The sequence below is a fragment of the Eurosta solidaginis genome, chromosome 1 (genome assembly GCF_040869045.1).
Source record: "Eurosta solidaginis isolate ZX-2024a chromosome 1, ASM4086904v1, whole genome shotgun sequence".
Taxonomy (NCBI): Eukaryota; Metazoa; Arthropoda; class Insecta; order Diptera; family Tephritidae; genus Eurosta; species Eurosta solidaginis.
In genome coordinates this window covers 318089474-318111296 of record NC_090319.1, presented here as the reverse complement: position 1 = coordinate 318111296, position 21823 = coordinate 318089474, and the positions used below count along the sequence as shown (strand labels likewise).

Sequence of the window (21823 nt, the reverse complement as noted above, 5' to 3'; positions counted from 1 at the left end):
AATTTCAAAATGGCCGTGGCTTCGCCCTTTTTCATTTAATTTGTCTAGAATACTTTTAATGCCATAAGTCGAACAAAAATTTGCCAATCCTTCTGAAATTTGGGACATAAATTCTATGGCGATAACTGTTTTCTGTGAAAATGGGCGAAATCGGTTGAAGCCACGCCCAGTTTTTATACACAGTCGACCGTCTGTCCTTCCGCTCGGCCGTTAAAACGATAACTTGAGCAAAAACCGATATATCTTTACTAAACTCAGTTCGCGTACTTATCTGAACTCACTTTTTCGAAATCGAAAATTACGAAAAATGAAAAAAATGCCATAAGTCTATACCAAATATTAAAAAAGGGATGAAAGTTGGTAATTTGATTGGTTTATTGACGCAAAAAATAACTTTAGAAAAAACTTTGTAAAATAGGTGTGACACCTACCATATTAAGTAGAAAAAAATGAAAAAGTTCTGCAGGGCGCAATCAAAAGCCCTTGGAATCTTTGCAGGAATACTGTTCGTGGTATGACATATATAAATAAATTAGCGGTACCCGACAGATGATGTTCTGGGTCACCCTGGTCCACATTTTGGTCGATATCTCGAAAACGCCTTCACATATACAACTAAAGGCTACTCCCTTTTAAAACCCTCATTAATACTTTTAATTTGATACCCATATCGTACAAACACATTCTAGAGTCACCCCTGGTCCACCCTTATTGCGATATCTCGAAAAGGCGTCCACCTATAGAACTAAGGCCCACTAAAATTCAATAATCATTAACACTTTTCATTTGATACACCTGTCATACAAACACATTCCAGGGTTACTCTAGGTTCATTTTGCTAAATGGTGATTTTCCCTTATTTTGTCTCCAAAGCTCTCAGCTGAGTATGTAATGTTCGGTTACACCCGAACTTAGCCTTCCTTACTTGTGTTTTATTGTTGTTGTGACATATTGATGTTCCATTGGCAACAACAATGATGGTTGCGCTAGAAATCGCTAAGCTATGTTAATTATTAATATATATATTCGCACATGTACGCATGCGCATATATTTTATTTTTTTTTGATTACAAGGCTTTGCTACATATATATTTGTTGTTAGTGTGATTAGTTGGCATTTCTAAGATTTCCCAATGGTTTTTGGTATGTTTGCTTATCAACTTCGCCAAAAAACTGGATTTTGTACGCTTCTAATTTTTTAATCTGTTTTATTATTTTTTCGCTGTGCTGCAATATATCGGATTTTTGCTGTGCCTTTGGCCGGATAGCGGTTTATTCATTAAGATAAAATAGTTCACTGATTTTTTTTTGGCATATGAGTGAAGTAAAACGAATTAAATTTTGCCAAATGCGAAACAAATGGACACATTAAAAACAGCAAATAAAATTGAAGAAGAAATAAAAGCTAAACCAGTCAGTCCAATCGAATTTAAGCAAAGAAATTAATCAAAAGACTGAGACGCCAAAATAATTTCATTTCATGGTATTAAAAAAAAAATCAAAACAACAAGAACAAAAACATATTTCCTGTAAAAAATATAATTTGTTTCAAAATAATTAAAAAAATTAAAATTATAAAAAACAAATTAATTTAGATAAAACTAGAACACCCTGCAGACGTTGTCCTGCCCTAAATTTGGCCTATCTGCATACATTTTAATAAGCTCTTTTCGTCTGACTCTGCCCTCCCCCCTCTTCACTTTTTCCTAATCCTTTTATTCACTCCTCCCTCTGCCTTTTTCGCTTCATCTATCTCCATCTTCGTCTCATTCTATCTCTTTCTCAATCTCCTTCTCTCTTTTCTCTTCTCTCAATTCATTCTCATTCTTCTGCATCCCTTATTGCCTGTCCCAGAGGGTGGTATGTATTTTATTCCAGTCCCAGTCCCAGTCCCACTCCGAGTGTCAGTCCCAGTCCCAGTCCTAGTCCTAATCCTAGTCCGTCTCTGGATAATATATTACTCTGTACTAAAGCACTTATCAACAGCTTTCATTTGATATCCATATTCTATAAACACTGTCTAGGCATTCACTGGCCCACGTTTTGGCCTATATCTCGAGACCGTGCACCTGTAGTAACCACCGCGTGAGGTTTACGCAACTTGTGTGAAAGTTTGAACAAAATCGACCGACGCATCTCTTCAAACACCGACGACCAAGTAACACACATTTTAGCCTTTCTTTTTATATATATATAGATTTTTATTTTTCGCACTTCACTATAATATTAAAGCGAAATGCAGATTTTCGTTGCTTTTGAAATTCGGCTTAAAAATTACACATGGAACAACTAAAGACTCTCCTGAATTAAAAAAATTTCATAGTACCTCTAAATCGCGGGCCCCCTCAGAAACCCCCCACCCTCTCGGCGGGCCTGGTGATGTGCTATACTTGATATCATTCGCTATAATATTTTTTATTGATAAGCACATTGTTTAATTAAACACCAACCAATTACACGGAAGTATATCCGCACCACCTGAAAATATGAGTGCCACTGCGTATACGTTACATTTTATTATTACGTATAAACAAATAAAAAAATTCCAATAAAATAATATTGCGACTATAAACTGAGATATAACCTATCCTATCTCTCAAGTTAGTTCTAACTACACACGGGGTGCAAAACAAATTCAAAATCAGTTCAGTAGTTTAGGAGTCCATCGCGTCCAAAAATTTTGTGACACGTGTTTTTTATATATTAAGATAAAGTTTAATCCAATAAAAGTGTAAATGAAAGAAAATTTAAATATAAAAAATAAAAAATAATAAAAAAAAAAAAATAAAAAAAAAAATAAAAAAAAAAAAAAAAAAAGGATACAATTAAATTTAGGTATAATAAAATTTTATCAAACGAAATGTAAAAAGTGTACATAATATTTTTGATAAAAATTAAAATACAATTAAAAAAGAATCATACAGAAATAAAACAAAAGAATAAATAAAAACTTATTTGATTAAAAAAAAAACCATTTAGAAAATTAAATAAAAAAAATTGGTTTGAAAAAACTAAATAAAAAAATTTCATAAAACGGCTGTAAAAATCAAAAAAATAAGTTTTTGAAATTTAAAAGTAATATTAAAAAGCTAAGCAGAATATATTTTAAAAGGCAAATTAAATATCAGATCAATAAATATTTAAAAATAAAATGAAACGCTTTTTGCAGAAATACATATAAATGGAAGTGGCTATAATTTTTTTCTTATTCAATCCGAAAATTTGTTCCTAAGTTAGTTACAACGAAAGCTACGTCATAAGAAATTCCAGCAACAATGACGTTATAATAAAACAAAACAACAGCAAAAACAGGAAAAAAACCACATTAAACAATATTTTCGGAACGAATAGTTTTTTTGTATTTTTATTCAACGAAAACTTCCGGATAAATCGGGATAACATAAATAAAAATGACTACATAAATTTAATAAAAGATTAAAAAGCGCATATATCTTAAAATTTACTTACGCTTATCAAAAGAATAAAAAATCAGAAGGATTGAGTAGGATAAATACTAAAAAAAAAACATAAATAAATAAAAAAATTGAATGAAACAAAATTAAAAATAAAAAAGTTGTAAATAATAAAAAAATAATAAAATAAGAGCGTAAAAAATGTCAAGTATTGAAGTATTGAAATAGATAAAAAATTTAAATAATCAAAAACTTTAAAATAAAAAAAATTTTATAAATATAAAAGTAAAATAAAAAAATTTTAAGTTAAATCAAAGGAAAAACCTTACAAAAAAGTTAAAAAAACCATTAAAATTAATTGAATACAAAAACTTTTAAAAATAAAAGTGAAGCAAAATTAACAGTAAACCAGCTAGAAATAATGAAATATAATTTCAGCAAAATAAGTCAAAATAAAAGAAGTAAAAAAAACGAAAAATTAAAAAAATAAAAGTTAAAACTAAAAAAATCAGTCACAAAAAAATTAAATTAACAAAAAAAAAAAAGGAGAATTACAAAAAAAAGAAATAAAAAAATTTTAAATTGTGCATGAAGAATATAAAGTAAAAAGCAATTAAAAGACTTCGGAAGAAAATAAAATCAAATATGTTTAGAAATATGGAAAAACAAAACATATTTTTTTTAATTTATGAAAACTATGAAAAATGTAATAATTGACTTTTTCTAATTAAACAAATTTAGGACTTTTTGTCTCGGAGTTAATTTTTAAGTTTTTCCATATTGTATGAGGTGCAGCTCTCATGACTCTGAGTTGAAAAGTGGCGTTTCGTCCGCATCTTTTTATTATCACAAATCAATGAAGAAAAAATTCGCTAATTGTTTACTAAATTTTCCGGATCTCTTAAAAAGATAACTTGCCGCCCTGTAAGTGGGCTATATAAGAAAAAAAAACGTACATATTCATATTTTAAAAATATACAAAACCTACTTAATTTTTTTTAATTATATGCTTATCGACATTTTTCATTTTAAGATTTCGCTCATCTTCATTGCTATGTACTACACTTTTTCTTCTCTCCTTTTGTTCACTTTGCTCGTAATTCATTTTATCTAAATTTTGACCGTGAAATATCATTTTTACAAATGAAACGTTTTTACGTTTTTTATGCACACAATTTGTTTATAATTGGCATCTTTACTTTTATATTTTGTTTTGATTACTCAATTTGGCTTTGTCTTCGTCGAAAATCTTAGCTTCAATACATAATTTTTGCATTGAAATATTGTACGTGACATATATTGGTGACTTTGACCGCTTTTATGGTTCAAATACAGATTCATATTTAATGATGATAATTGACATATTAAATATAACGTCATTTGAATTTTTGTTTTCTTAACCTGAGAATTAATTTGGAAGATTTCAAATACTAATTGCGCTATTGCGCAAAATAATGTCTTAACAAATTTTATTTGTTAATCGGGAAAAAATGTTGAGCGTTTGATGTATTATTTTAAAACTGATTTGTGCTATTTCTTACATCTAGTTTACATATAAAGATACTATATTAATTTTCGTACATAACTCCTAATCGTTAATTTAAAAACTAGTCCTCCCATATAAATTTTTCCATTCGATAATCGGTTGTTATGAACAAATTTTTGAGATGCCGATTTTTTTCATAGAACAAATACCACCTATAGAGTGTAATCTCTAATTGGAAGCACGAAATAAAAGGAAACGTGAAAATTTGATAGCTAATAATCTAGTTCCTAGAGATGGAACATATCCAAATGCGTCGATTACCCATTGAGTGTAAACGTGGTTTTAGGTAGAATCTGTAAAGTATTTAAATTTTCAATTCAATCAAATTGCTCTAGTCGTCTTTTGACGACATATTTGTAACAATTTGGCAACCCCAATCATGGTGCCCATTTGCGTATAACAAATACTACACTGAAAGAAATGGTGCTAGTAAAATCAACGAATCGGTTCTGTTGTTCTTGACTTAACGGAGATTCGGTGAAATTGATCGAATTACGGTTAATTCGACCGAGTTCTTTGTCAAGCAAACAAATTTGTTTAGTCATTTCACCAGAAGAGAAATTGTCGCTCTTAAGTTAACAAAATTCTGTAAAACTAACAGATTCCTGGTCAATCTAACTGATTTTTCTGTTCACACAACTGATCTCACTGGCCATTTCAACAGCGATCAATAGTCAATACATGAGCAAATTTCAAAGAGAATTTTACGCTCACTGCGCTCTGTACTTTGTACTTATGACGATGCCACTTGTTAAAAAAAACACCAAAATAAGAAAACCATCAAATCGAAAAAACACACAAAATGGGGAAAAAAACAAAAAGCTAGTTTTTCATTTTTCAATACAAAACGAAAAAACCCTTTTTTGAATGTACTGTGCAAAAATTATGAGATACCGGGACACCTATTTATCGGGTACAATTTTGCAACTTCTCGTCCAAGCGAAATGCAAAATTGCACCCTCTTGTTGCAAAATTTTTGTTTGAACGAACAGGATTTATCCAAAGTTAGTAACATTTTGTTCAAGTTTTTACGAATTTTCACTCACGCGAACGAATTTAATAAGATAATAAAAAACATGCTTTTTTAATGTTGATGTTTCCGACAACATAAGGGTTTGAGTTGTTTTGGAATCGTTTCAACTTAAAGTGTTACGAAAATTAAACATGCCGAATTACATGTAAAGTTACTTCAGTGGTGAATTACCTTCCTGCGATTTGATTCTTTACTTTTCTATAACTTACAAGTTCTCTATTTAAAATGTTATGTCAAACATTTATACAAGTTTTGTTCGAAACAATCAAGTGTGGCAACTACATGCGAGAGAAGAAATTGAGAATGAGCTGAGCTGCAACCGAAAGAATTGAGAATCAGTTTTGTGACTACTATTTTCATTTCTATTTGCAAAGCGAAGTTCAAAACTATAAATTAAATAAATTATAAAATATAAAATTTGGTGAAAGTGCGTTTAATAAAACAAAATAATAAAGGGTATAATGTTTAATGTGTGCCAGCGTATTTGATGTAAGCCCAATTGACGTTCGGTTAGTAAGTCCCACCGTGGTGTGATGGTAGCGTGCTCCGCTTGCCACATCGTATGCCCTGGGTTCGCACCCCGGGCAAAGCAACATCAAAATTTTAGAAATAAGGTTTTTCAATTAGAAGAAAATTTTTCTAAGCGGGGTCGCCCCTCGGCAGTGTTTGGCAAGCGCTCCGAGTGTATTTCTGCCATGAAAAGCTCTCGGAATCGGCATAAAACATGTAGGTCCCGTCCGGCCAACTTGTAGGGAAAATCAAGATGAGCACGACGTAAATTGGAAGAGAAGCTCGGCCTTAGATCTCTTCGGAGGCTATCACGCCTTACATTTATTTATTTATATGGCAACATAGGTACTTTCGTACAAAGCTGTCGCAACAACTTTTTTTTGTTCATTTTACTACTAAAACGGTCAATTACGAATCAACGATTTGGGGGTTCAAGGGGTTGTGTAGCGCAATATATAGCTTCTCCAACCCAATTGTCAACCTCACCTTCGAGCGGCGAATCCCGTTTCACTAACAGACGAGGCTCTGGCGACCCCAAGCTCCTCATGGAACTTGGGGGTGGGAAGGGAGGGATGGCCTGAAGGTTTAATGTGGCCATATAAATCGTTCCCGAGATGGTCGGGCCAGCACCTTAATGGTGCTGTGTTACCGGAGCGTATCGGATCTGTATCCGACAAAGGACCATCACATCGATAACACTCCCCAAAGCCTTCGGGGAGTAACCTAATCGCTACAACAACAACAACAATCAACGATTTGTGCGCAGTTGATTCAACATCTTGTTGCGATGGATAAAAGTGAACAGAAATTTCGGTTGAATTGCCCTCACTAGGGTAGGCACCTTGTCGTTGGTGTGAGGGCTTAGCCGAACTCCATAGCGCCCGACTATGAGGCGGAGCTGGTTAGGACTGACATCTACGCCGTTTCGCCTCATACGAGAGCGGCGGGATGTCGGTGACCAAGAACTGCCAACCCCCTAATCCAGGGTGTTATGCGGACCGTGCCTATTGGACGATTTGCAGCCAGGGGATAAATTCGGCTGTATTCGAACGGAACCTTCCCGATACGGGGCCACCTCGGGAAGTATTAATGGCCTTACCACAGCAAGGGGCGCTGCTGTGTCGCACTGTTCTTTCCCCGCAAAGCAAAAGCGCAAATCCCCACGGTACCAAAAGTTAAGGTATGGATACCATGCGTGATGAAGTCGGAGGATACACTGCGACTTCTGCATAATCAAAATCCGAACATACCGACACAGGATTGGAAGATACTTACTGTATCTCGGCCTACCGAGGATGGTCAGTTCTACATCTTCCAAATAAACAAGCAGGCGGAGGATATTTTGTACACGCAGCTTGGTAAAATGTCCTTTGGCACTGGCAAAATTTACATGCGACTCAGGAAAAGAAGTCCCGAGGATAAAAACCCTAACACGCTAGAGGTGGGCGAAGTCGAAAAGGACCTCAAAAGCCTAAGGGAAAAAAGACAGGTGGAGGTCCCCGACGTCACCACGAACGTGCTAGAAGAGGACCAACCGCTAAATGGTGCTGTGACTCGCACAGAGGAACACCCTGCACAACAGTCACGAGAGGCTGAAGGGGGCCTCGAATACTCTAAACCAAAAGGGCAAGGGGAGGACGACGACGTCAAGACGAAGGTGCTGGAGGGGGACAAACAGCCCAATGGTGCTGCGAGTCCTACAGATAAACCTCCAACACAGTAAAGTGGCGTCGAGCGAACTCCTAACCCTTGAGGAGGGTTCGTTTGACGTGGCGCTGATCCAGGAGCCGTGGCTCTAATCGGGAGGAAAGGTTTCTGGACTTAGCGCGCGCGGGTTTGGCGTTTACTACGCGCAAACGGAAGGACGAGTGCGAGCTGTAGTAATGGTAAGGAAACAGCTGCATTCATATATGCTGCCTAATTACACCACTGAGGATATCGTAGCGGTGGCCGTTGAGCAAAAGAATAAGCAGGCATTTATCCTGACGTCCTGCTACATGACCCATGCTGCGGAGGTCCCACCGATGGAGTGCAAAAGGCTAGTACAGGAGGAAGGGCGCAAAGGGCGGTTGGTCATAGGCGCAGATGCAAATGCGCACCACAATGCGTGGGGAAGAGCAGATACGAACGAGAGAGGCGAATCTCTGTTTTGTTACATCCTGCAAACCAATTTGCAGATAGCCAACAGGGGAAATGTCCCTACATACATTGGTCCAACATCCAGCAATGTTCTGGATATTACATTGAGCTCCGAGCGTGATATATCAAGGTATGATTGGATGGTTCTTGATAGACCATCCTTCTCCGACCATGCGTATATCAGCTTCAACATCCCCCTAAAGAGGGTAGAGAAGGGAGGAACCTTTAGAAACCCTAGGTCAACGAACTGGACTAAATTCCAGAAACAAAACTGGGACAACCCAAAGAGGTTGCTAATGTAGAGGAACTGGAAGAGTCGAATGAATTCCTAACAAGGACGCTTATGACTGCGTATAACACCCTCTAAGAAGATTCAGAGGAAAAGCAAAGCCGCCATGGTGGAGCAATGAGCTGAGTCTTCTAAGAAGACAGGTTAAAGAAATGTTTAAGCTCGCAAAGACCGCGGAAAGCGAAGCGTGTCGGGACGAGTACAGGGATCTACTGAGGATCTACAATCGTGAAAGTACCAGGGCGAAGAGAAACTCATGGAAAAGCTTCTGTACGGACATAGAGTGCTCCAGCGAAACAGCACGGTTGAAAAAAGTCCTAGCAAAGGGAAACATAGTCCAGGGACTAATAAAGAAAGAGAACGGGGAATGGTCATGTAATAGTGAGGAATCCCTTGAGGTGCTTCTCGATACACATTTCCCATCGGGAGACGGTTTAGAGGAGCCAGCAGACATCACTCACACTCCGATCACGGAGCTAGTAGTGCCGGGCTTGGTGACCGATACCAAGATCGAGTGGGCAGTGAAGACGTTTTCTAAGTTTAAATCGCCGGGCCCAGATGGTATATTCCCGGCCATGCTACAAGTCTCAAGTAGGGCGGTCGTGGAATGGCTTAAAATAATATTCGATGGGTGCATACGACTGAATCATGTACCGCACTCTTGGAGAACTGCTCGTGTAGCTTTTCTACCAAAGGCGGGGAAGATCGGTCGGTCACATGTATTCCAAAGACTATAGACCCATTAGCTTAACATCATTTCTGCTCAACACCTTTGAGAGGCTGATAGATGTGTACATAAAGTCCAACGTGGATGAAAATCTGCTCTCCACAACACAGCATGCGTACACCAAAGGCAAGTCGGTAGACACCGCATTGCATAGGGTGGTAATAAGCATAGAGAAATCCCTGGAATATAAGGAGTATGCTCTAGGAGTCTTCTTGGACATTGCCTGGGCTTTCAATAATGTTGCAAAATGGGCGATTATGGATGGTCTTAATTACATTAAAGTACATCCTGCCTTAATCAGATGGATCGGCTGCATGTTAAATTGCAGAAAGATTACATCACAATGGGGATTGTACGAGGCCACAGTGGACAGGGGCACGCCGCAGGGAGGGGTGCTATCACCTCTGCTGTGGACGCTGGTCATCAACCAACTGCTCAGGCAATTCGATGAGGGACCCGTAAAACTTACGGCTTACGCAGATGACGTTGCAATTGTCATAAGTGGAAAGTGCCTTCCAACGATTAGTTCTTTGATGGATCGGGCGCTTCGCGATATTCATACCTGGGCATCTAATGTCGGGTTGAAAGTCAATGCGGAGAAGACGGATATGGTATTGTTTACAAAGAGGTACAAGGTCCCAAATTGGACCAGGCCTAAGTTAGGAGGGGTGACCTTACAGGAGAAACCTTGCACAAAATATTTAGGAATCATCCTAGACAGTAAGCTGTCATGGAAGCTCAACGTGGAGGAGAGGGTCAAGAAGGCCTCAACGGCACTCTACGCATGTAAAAGAATGCTGGGGTGTACGTGGGGCCTATCGCCCTCTCTTTCTCATTGGTTTTTACAGCGATTGTAAGCCCTATTCTATACTATGGAGTTCTTGTTTGGTGGAAAGCCACACAAAAAACAACATACCTCAAAAAATTAGAGGGCGTATGCAGACTATCGATGCTTAGCATTACGGGAGCCCTGAAAACAACCCCGACGGCTGCACTGTATGTCATTTTGCACATCCAACTTGTAGACCTGGTAGCAAAGAACAAAGCGTTAACGACCGCAACCAGGCTCGGTGCTTCGGGGCAGCTTGAGCGCCGACCATATGGCCATAGTAGTATAGCGTCATCAATCACAAGACGAACAGACTACATGATTCCCTATCTGCGCTTCGAGGAGATCTTAAGGCCACAATAGAGGTGGACGGTTGGCGCAAGGGTGCGCAAATGGCGGACGAGGCGATACATGTGTACACCGATGGTTCCAAAGTAGTGGAAGGAGTAGGGTCTGCGGTATACTGCGCTGATCCGGAAATAAGCAGACCCTACAGGCTGCCGGACTACTGTAGCGTTTTCCAAGCGGAAATATTAGCCGTAACCAAAGCAGTAGAAACCCTGGAAGAGAATAGCTTAAGCTGCAACCGTGTTAACTTTTATATTGACAGTCAAGCAGCAATTAAGGCAATAATCTCGCATAGCACAGCATCTAAATGCGTGTTAGAGTGTAAGCAGTCTCTGGAGAGAATCGGGACAGGGAGAAGCATACATCTATATTGGGTCCCAGGGCATATGGGAATAGATGGGAATGAAAAAGCGGATGAACTAGCTAAAAAGGGCGCATCCCTTGAAGCTTGCTCCGTAGATGTCCCAATTAGATTGGGCGAGATTAAGCGAAGGCGATAGGTGCACATGATCGACCAAGCGGGAAAGGCGTGGGTTCAAGCGCGGGGCTGTAAAGTGTCGAATATTATGTGTAGGTCTTACAACCTTAGACTAACACAGTTGCTACTATCATTAAAAAGAGAGGACTGTAGACTCATGACGGGTATTCTGACTGGACACTGCCTTCTGGCGTCACATGCCTTTAAACTAGGCTTGGTCAGTGATAGCAGATGTAGGAAGTGCGGGTTGGAGGAGGAAACGATCGAGCACGTTCTGTGCTCGTGCCCTGCACTTGCCAGGCTAAGACTCCAGCTATTAGGAGTGATACAGCTGTCAGATCTATAAGCAGCAAGTGGCTTAAGTCCTAGGAAGCTTCTAGTATTTGCTAAGAGGACGGAGTTATTTTATAACATAGGTCCTGGTTTTTGATAGGGTTTTTCAGTTTGGTCGTTAAAACAAACTTCTGGTAACACTACGGACTCAATCAGTCTATGTGAGGTCTTCATGGACCGGCCAGTTCAACCTACCTACCTACCTCGGTTGAATTGACCCGTATTTCGGGTGATTTTACCAGTCTTTCTTTCAGTGTATAGTTGTATTTTATCAAAACAGCTGTGAATAATTAACTTCACTATTTACCAACAACTTATTTTAATATGACTGAGTTCATTCAGTCATATCAAATATTATCGACTAAGTATGTAACCTAATTGGATTGTTCAAACACGAAGCCCTTTTTTATACCCAGTTGTACTTGCACAGAGGGTATTATAACTTTGATTAGTTAACGGTTGGTTGTACAGGTATAAAGGAATCGAGATAGATATAGATTTCCATATATCAAAATCATCAGCGTCGAAAAAAATTTGATTCAGTCATGTCCATCCGTCTGCCGTTAACTCGATAACTTGAGTAAATATTGAGATACCTTCACCAAATTTGGTACACGAGCTTATCTGGACGCAAAATAGATTGGTATTGAAAATGAGCGAAATCGGATGATAACCACGCCCACTTTTTATATATATGTATAACATTTTGGAAAACACAAAAAACCTGATTATTTAGTAAATAATACACCTAGAATGTTGAAATTTGACGTGTGGACTGATATTGAGACTCTTGATAAAAATTTGAAAACAATTTTTAAAATGGCCGTGGCACCGCACACTTGTGATAAAATCAATTTTATTAATAATTTTAATAATATTATTAATTATAAATCAAAAATCGTTAAACCTATCGTAACAAAATTCGGCAGAGAGGTTGCCTTTAATATAAGGAATGCTTTGAAGAAAAATTAACAAAATCCGTTAAGGACCACGCCCACTTTTATATGAAAGATATTTAAAAGGGCCGTTGACGAATAAAATAAGCTATATCTTTGCAAAAAAGAGCTTTATATCAATGGTATTTCATTTCCCAAGTGGACTTATAACAATAAATAGGAAAAACTTCAAATTTTTAAAAGTAAGCGTGGTACCGCCCCTTTTATGGCTAAGCAATTTTCTATGTTTCGGGAGCCATAACTCGAAGAAAAATTAGTTCAGAATAGAACCATATGTATATGAATTATTGCGCAGCCTTGTAACACTATTAAGCACACAAAACAAACAACAACAGCAATTCAAGTGTACAGCTGGGTATGTAATGTTCGGTTTCACCCGAACTTAGACTTCCTTACTTGTTATTATTAGATTAGATTAAAAACTTTTGAAAAAAAACTTTTGGTGGGAAACTAAGATAAAAACTAAAAAAAAAAAAATCGTGGTAGCGTCTAGCAATTCTTTCTCCATAACCGATTCAAGTAAAAAAATGCATCCTCAATATGCTTATTTTGCTATAACTTCCATCGAAAGAAATGTATTGCGTGCATAATGAGCATGCAAATACTCCTTTTTTATTTAGGAAATATTAAAGCAACATAAAATATAATTCTGTGATAATTCAATACTTAACCTTTATGTTCCCGGTAGTCAACATTTGTAGCAAATTTGAAATAAAAAATCAAGTAACATAGAAAATTCGAAATAATAAGGGCCCGAGGATTTTAATTTCTTCCTAATTATCTATTCTAAGTCGATTAAGTGCACAAAATCATTCGAACTGTTATTTTCCTGACCCTGAAAGAGAGGACTGTAGACTCTTGACGTGTATTCTGACTGAACACTGCCTTCTCGCGTCACATGCCTTTTAATTAGGTTTGGTCAGTGAAAGCAGATATAGGAAGTGCGGGTTGGAGGAGGTAACGATCGAGTATGTTCTGTTCAGGCTAGGACTCCAGCTATTAGGAGTAATACAGCTGTCAGATCTAGAAGCAGCAAGTGGGTAAGTCCTAGGAAGGTTCTAGCATTTGCCAATAGGACGGAGTTATTTTATAACATAGGTCCTGGTTTTTGATAGGGGTTTTCAGTTTGGTCATAAAAACAAACTTCTGGTAACACTACGGACTCATTTAGTCCATGTGAGGTCCTCATGGACCAACCAGTTCAACCTAACCTAAGGAGGAGAAAGAGAGAATATATTCATAAGCGGCAGAAAGCAATATAGCTACAAGTGTTGTGTCAGACCCGGCTAATCAGTGTAGAGTGAGGTTACGTCCTCCCTGTAAAGTACATATGTCGGTTGAACAATCCGTTTTTGAGGGAAACTTCACCTTGAAGTTCCTCCACCATTGTGGCCATACAGCTTTTCGTTCCAGATTCCTCACTCCAGTTAGTGACTGGATAAAAAGTAAGGCAAGATATCGTCTTCCATTAACTCTCGCATTATACTCTTCGAACCAACCTGGGACCTTATCGTCATTGAGTTTTAATTGATCGAAACCCTGAGACGCTCTTGAAAAAATTTTTCCAATCGATTTCATTCTATTACAACAGTGTGCTGGATAATTTGCTTCGCCCCGAAATATTGCGGCAATAATTAAGTAGTCCTTAGCATTATGAGAAAATCTTAACGCTTTACCTTTAAGGGATAGTAAGTCAAATCTTGTGATTTCGCCCCAGTGGCAAAGAGCACTAGCACAATTATTAAGGCATTTATGTGATATCGCTCAGTGCAGTTTGCATCCACGAAATTGAGTGCCCTGATGTATGGCTCGAAATCATGGACGGTGTCGAGAGAAGATGCGATGGCGCTTGGATTTTTTGAGAGAAAAGTTCTCCGGAAGATTTATACTCCTGTCCGTGATGCCGACGAAATGATCAGCTGCATGAGCTTTACGCTGATATGACGATAGGACAACGAATAAAAACCCAAAGGCTTCGCTGACTAGGTCATGTTATGCGAATGGAACATGCACTGTCCATGAAAGTATTTTAGTTGACACCGCAATGTAGAAGCATATTAAGGGGAAGATATCCACTGTGTTCGGAGCGGCAAGTGAAGGAAGACTTGCCCTCCCTTGGTGCTCCCAATTGGCTCCAGTTATCGCGAAACAGCGATAGCTGTCGTGACTTATTACGAAACGACCGAAATCGCTTAGGCGATTAAGCGCCAATTAATGATAATGGATAAGCTAGTTATTTTGTTTATGAGGGTTTTCCCAAATACAAAGCGCACAAGGTGTTCGCCTAGTTTTGTTGTATGCTGGTACAATGGAAACATAAATCCTGCCTTAACGTGATCTGGTTAATTCAATACACCCAAAAACCACTTCATTTTCGCACTGATTTCTACTACTGACCCGCAAACCCATTGGAGCGTGTTCAATACATACAATATATTCGCATAGTGCAAAGTCTAATTTAACAATTGCTTTTTGCTATTGTGCGATTGTTGTTAGTGCACTTTTTTAAACAAAATTTTTTTTCCGCAGTCACAAATACCGATGTCTAGCACTGGCACTTTTTTAAACAAATTTTTTTTTCCGCAGTCACAAATACCGATGTCTAGCACTGTCTGCGCATACAATTTTCTCGTATTGCCTTTGGAGGCGCTGCTACTTTTAAGATTTCGTTGACGCTGAGCTGTGAGAGCTTTGGTTTGGGTTATATTACATTGGTTTGTTGATTTCTTAGTTTATTGGCATTTCTTCAGTTTTGTATTTGCTCGTATCAGCCTAAGCTTTGTTTTGTGGCTATTTTGTGTGTTGTGTACTCACCACAATTTATATATTTATTTCTTTTTGTCGGCATTTTTGTGTCACTTTTGTTTTGTGTAGACGTTGTGGGTATCTATATAAATACGTCACTGAGTTACCGGATGGGTGCATTGTGTGGGTGCGAGTTGCAACACATTATGGCTGGCTTTTATAAAAAAAAAAAATGTAAGCCGTGATAACCTCCGAAGAGATCTAAGGCCGAGCTTCTCTGCCAATTTGCGTCGTGCTCCTCTTGATTTTCCCTACAAATTGGCCGGACGGGACCTACATGTTTTATGCCCACTCCGAACGGCATCTGCAAGGCAGATGAGTTTTCACTGAAAGCTTTTCATGGCAGAAATACACCCGGAGCGCTTGCCAAACACTGCCGAGGGGCGACCCCGCTTAGACAAATTTTCTTCTAATTGAAAAACCTTATTTCTAAAATTTTGATGTTGCTTTGCCCGGGGTGTGAACCCAGGGCATACGGTGTGGTAGGCGGAGCACGCTACCATCACACCACGGTGGCCGCCCGGCTGGCTTTTATATTGGTAAGAAATTGCATACGACTTTGTGCTGTTTAGCGCGGTAATGCGTGTTGGGTAGTGAGCGCCAATGTTGTGGGCATACGTTGTTGAACTGACGATGAAAAAAAAAACCATGTTAAGGGCTCTTATTTCCTTTTTCCTCGACTTGTCAACTTTTTTGTATATTTTTTGTATTATGTATTTGTTTTTGTAAAATTGCTATAATTATAAAAGAATCAATATTATGGCGGGTCGTGTAACTTTAAAGTGCATATCGACTTACAAAATGAGATCTACATATACATATATCACCTGCATTTCATAATAATATTCGTATGAGCCATTAGCGAGCATGGATGCCAATTCGGTATTTCGTACTAGTGGGGAGGCCAACAGAGGTTCGCTAAATTGCGTAGTACAAGGCAACCAACTTTTCGAATATTAAGACCGCCAAATGAAAATGATATAACATTGTATGTGCCTTAGCCTCGAAGTTTAATGCCTAAGGCCAGCTTTCCATCTTTTATTACAATATGTTCTCCGATCCGTTATCGGATTCCATTTTTATTTCCTTTATATGAAAACACGTTCATGTTTGTTCACAAATTCCAATCCAAATTTGGTGAATCTTGCAATCGCTTTTTGAGTAAATTCCTGAGGAGCTTAAGTGTTGAAACGTGGAACATAATGCATAACTCGGTGATAATACAGTATGAGGGCAGATATTTTTGCTAGGTGGCGCAGGGATCGTGATATTTGAAAAACTCGTCAGAATTTGGGATTTTAGTGGTCCAATTTTAAGTAACTTCCCGAAAATCTTGAGATCTGTTTCTTTGAACATAGCTTAGAGCTATGGAAATGAACAATTTCTTCCAGCTTGGAAAGGGAACGATATATTTAAAGATCTTTAGAAAATCTATACAGAACAGGTTAGCTATCGATTTTTAAGTAAATTCTCATTGTGCCAGAAACGTGACGTCTTACTCTTACAGCAGCAAACACAAAAGTAGCAGAGGAAATTTTAATCAAATTTCGTCAACTAATTTTTCTTTTATTTTCGATAATTTAAGGAAAATAATTAAGCAAAAATATCCTACAAAAATTTCGAACTTTTTATTAAGCGTTTTCTATATTTTTTTGAGTAAGCAATTTTGTTGCAAAATCAATTTTAGCGTAACAATGTACAAAATAAATCAAATGTTCGAAATTTTCATAAAACTTTCCCGAAATTTTGAAATTTTAAACTATGAAAAACAAAAAATTTTCGTAAAACTTTCCCTAATTTTCGGATATTTTAGTAAAAATTTTTCGCTGGGCGATATAAGTAAAACATCATAAAAAGGCTTCCCGTTAATTTAAAGACTCAAAATCTTATTTCAGGCGCCTGAGGAGGGAGGGGAGGCAAGGGGTTGATAAGCGCAATACAAAGCTTCATAGCTTCCGCATCCGAGAAGTGAACCTCATCTACGCGAGGGGAATCCTGTTACACATATAAAGGCATCGTATGCGAGGCTCTGATGACCCCAAGTTCGTCATGGAACTAATGGGTGGTGGAAGGCCTAGAAGGTGTAATGTGGTTATATTAATCGTACCCGAGATGGTGGGGCTAGTACCTTAATGGTGCTTGTTACCGGAACGTACCGGATCTATATCCGGCCAACATCGATAACACTCCCCAAAACCTTCGGGAGTGTCTTTATCGTTAATACAGCAACTACCAAGGCGAATCTATATCAGGTGGTAGCAAAGCGAATTCAATCAATTCGCCGTGCTGATGGATGTCAAGTCAAAAGAAAATTTTCATAGATTTCGATTAACCGACATTTTGTTGTACAAGGCTTTGTATGGAAAATTATCAAGAAGAAGCAATCAGCTGATGGGATAACACCACCTGTACTGAATTCGCCGTGGCAACTACAGGGGGCGGAAATGTCTATTACAAAAAGTTCTACAAGGAGGCGCATGGATCGAGATATTTGAAAAAAATTGTACGGAACAGTGGGAATGTTGCGATAAAGGGAATGGCCTAGAAGGTTCCATGTTTTCATATTAAATCGTTTCCGAAATGGTTGGGCTACTATTTTAATGATGCTTGTTACCTTAACGTACTGGATCTATATCCGGCACAGGACCATCAATATCGTTTACAGTTCGCTAAAAGAATAAAGGAAGAAGAAGGAAGACATACCTTACACAAAAAGTCTATAAGGTACACGGAGCAAGATACTTGGAAATTCATATGGAAAGTGGTACCCACTAATATTTGCGTAGATATTTTATCAACAATCTTACATTTTCTTGTTTTCATTCTTAACGGCCTTTTGTGAGTTTCAATCACTTGTTGTTATCACTTTTGATATCACAGTATATCGAACTTTTGCCAAATCCCATGTAAAGCTTTGTGCCGAAAAATTTGCTCGCGACCCAATTTATACTTACAGTCGCTGACCGTCTCTTAACAACACAGCCACAGCGTCGCTAGTATTGGTCTGACATTTTGCAATAAACAGGTTGGCTGGCAAGTTCGATTTTGTTTTGTTTCATTATTTGTAATAAATAAAAATAAAAAAAAATATGTCTTCTGACAACTGTTGTTATTAGCGCATATGCTATTGCTTAAGCAACGCTTGGTGCTCTTTTCGCGCCATATTCAATTCACCTATGGCACCAAAGTCAAAGCAACACCAACAAGAAGACGCGCCAAAGAAAACGAAAGCGTGTCAGCGCGCTTAAATTTGATAAAACTAAAAAACGACCATTGGTATTTATGCTCCCGCAATTGCTTTTGCTCTCCAAATTCCATCAGGGCGGACATCGAGCCCATTTTTTAAAGTTTTTTTTTACACTTATCATGTTTACTTTGGATAAGTGCTGGAACGTGTGCTACTTTTGGCGGTGATTGGCAAGTCATATTCGAAATGTTACATCAGCAATCAAGAAAAAAAGTCAACTTGCATACCGTGCAGACGCAATACTCACTGGACATTGAAGAGGCAATTACAATGAAAAAAAAAAAAGCTTTACAGCGCATCTGCTCGAAACCCTCTTGATCGTGATTACTCAGCAGAAATTTTATGAACATCGACACAGAAGGCGGGTCACCAAAATTAATAACTAAGACCATTAGAGCACAATGCGTCACATCATCATCATAGCATCTGCGTTATCGTCTAATGATTTATTTGTGGATGTGCTAAAGTCGTCGACATTTCAATTACTTGGTACCGGAGAACATAACTTGGTTGACTTTGTTTACACTTTTCATTGCTTGCGACAGTCTTGGCTCAAACGTTTTCGGATGTGGATCGCTATCGTCGTGTCGTTGTCACATAATCGCATACGCAAGTGCATTCCATTACGTATTTTGCCGCGGGGAGCTCATCATTCGCCTTATATTTATTTGTGGTATTTAGGACAGTGCATTATTGCCATCAAAATTGTGTATCGCATTCATTGTTGTCATCGGTTGGCTGCTGCTGTTGCTTTCATTGCGGAATTTGCATCAGTGCTCAAATTGTGTGTGCGTTTGAATTTTTTTGCATTACTCATTTATAAATATTGTATAGCCGTTAGATGTTTCCGCCAACGCTGCTGTAGTGGCTTATCCGTGAATTATTTTATATTATTTACATACGTAGGTTTTTTTCTATATTTAATTATATTTATTAGGCTGAATCTTTTGTCACTGAGTTAGAAAATCATTTGGTTGAAAACTAAGAAAAACAGCAACTCTAGTAAATCAATGTTCTACTCAAGGCGAATTCAGTACCAGGTGTTGTTATCCCAACAACTGATTGCTTCTTCTTGATTATTTTCCAAACAGTGAATTGTACTTTAATATATCAGTTAATGGAAATCAATTAAAATTTCCTTTTGACTTGACATTATTCTGCACGGCGAATTGGTTGAATTCGCTTTGCCACCACCTGGTATGGTTTCACCTTAGTTCTGTTCAAAAATGCTCAACAAACGAAACAATACCAACTCGCTTCGTTAAAAATCTAAATTAACTTAACGGAGTGATTTCATTGCCTTTCGCCGCGAAACGAAACCACTTCGTTAACGTTATGAGACGCTCGCTCGTTAAGGGCGTTAATCTCACTTACACACAACCGAACACGTGATATGACTTTGATAGTACACTTCTTGTTAAAGTTTAACGTTATTATTAACGTTTCAATATGAACGACATCATTTTGTTTCGGTTGAAAACGAAATGAAATTTATTTTGATAACTGCTTTAACAATATTATTCGCAAGTGCTTCAATGAAAACGATTGAAAATTCTTTATTTAAACGTTACGATGCATCCTTTGTTTTATTAAATCGCGTTGAAGAGCTCTGCTGAAGAAAACTATTGTAACCTGGGAATTGGCAATACTTCGGAAATATTTTGGATATACCCTATGAATGCTCTATAGTATAGCCAAATCCTTCATATGCTTTATGAATACCCACAACAATTAATATGGTGCTCTTTTTCTTTTAAATTTGTGTTTGCGTAAAGCTCATACGCTTTTTGGAAAGGTGCATTGAGGAGTTGCTCGGGCGCCATCTGTGACCCTTACATAAAAGATAATTTTTTTACCAAATAAGTGGTTTACAGAAATATAAAAATAGCGGTGGCATTTTTTTAATAATATTTCGTCAATTAAACTCTTTTTTTATTTTCGATATATTAAGATAAAACTTCCTATCTATTTTATAACTGAAACTTTGCAAACCAATCTCAAAAACGTTTTCGAAAAAAACATTTTTTTTGTTTTTAAGTGTTGTTTAGATTTTTCTCCATACAAAGTGTGAGAATTTCGGAAAAAAATCTAAAACACTTCAGAAACAAATTTTCAAAAATCAATGCGAATTTTGTACCTTGCTGCACTAAAATTGATTGGGCTACAAAACTGCATACTGAAAAAAATTCAAAGATCACAAAAAAAATTTATTTCTGGAACTTTAAAATTTTTTCGAAAATGATTCTTTTATTGGTATACATAATTTAATTTCAAATTTTCATAGAGGTTTTCTTCCACTTCCCGTAAAGAGAAGTGTCTCACATATTGACCAAGTCAAAAGGCGTACGCAAAGCTACACTCAAAATAAACTTCTTCAGAACATGAAAAATGCTACTGATTTTTCGCCAGAAATATTTTCCTCAATTAAGATGCGATATTTTTTAGAATGAAACTGCCCTAAGGCGACTTCCCGAAAAAAAAACTGTGGAATTAGGTACATACTTGTCAATCAAATCGGATATTTTCTTTCGGCAGAGCGCTAAGATTAAGTTAGCATTTTGTACGCATTTTGCCCAAAATGCGGTATTTATGGAAATCGCTAAAAGCTAGAATGAACATGAACTTGATATAAGCACTCTTAAATTTTGTAATTTTCCGCCCAATTTTTTCTTTCATAAGATCTCTATCCTGAGAATAACAAGCACGGCAAAAAAAAGAACTAACGAAACCGGTTCATCCATTTACGAGTGATGTCATGACCAAGGAAAATATGGATTCATTTTTAGTTATATGGATTTGACAAGTAATTATTGTATAAACCTCGTTGTCCTTTTGCAACTCTAGCGCAAAAGATTACAGCCGTTAAACAATTTTCTAAATGTTTTGTAAGAAAAGTAATATAACAATTTACAATTGTGTTATCATGTCGTCTAGTTTGATTCATAATAAAAACGCCCATTAGGTCGGATCTAAGGTTAAAAAAAAAAAAAAAATAAATTTAAGGCGCGATAACCTCCGAAGAGATCTAAGGCCGAGCTTCTCTTCCAATTTGCGTCGTGCTCCTCTTGATTTTTCCCTACAAATTGGCCGGACGGGACCTACATGTTTTATGCCGACTCCGAACGGCATCTGCAAGGCAGATGAGTTTTCACTGAGAGCTTTTCATGGCA

The 21823-nt window shown here is 37.5% G+C and overlaps 1 protein-coding gene across 3 annotated transcripts in view; it reads left to right on the top strand.

Moving 5' to 3' along the window:
- The window catches only part of LOC137237700 (very long chain fatty acid elongase 7), a 100691-nt gene that overhangs the window by 29931 nt on the left and 48937 nt on the right, over positions 1–21823 (top strand). The window contains exon 1 of one of the 3 annotated variants that reach the window (XM_067761740.1): positions 18421–19441. The exons of the other annotated variants lie outside the window; for them this stretch is intronic. The gene's annotated coding sequence lies outside the window, so the exon portion shown is untranslated. Of the gene's footprint in view, positions 1–18420; positions 19442–21823 lie in introns of those variants that run through there. 3 annotated transcript variants of the gene reach the window in all.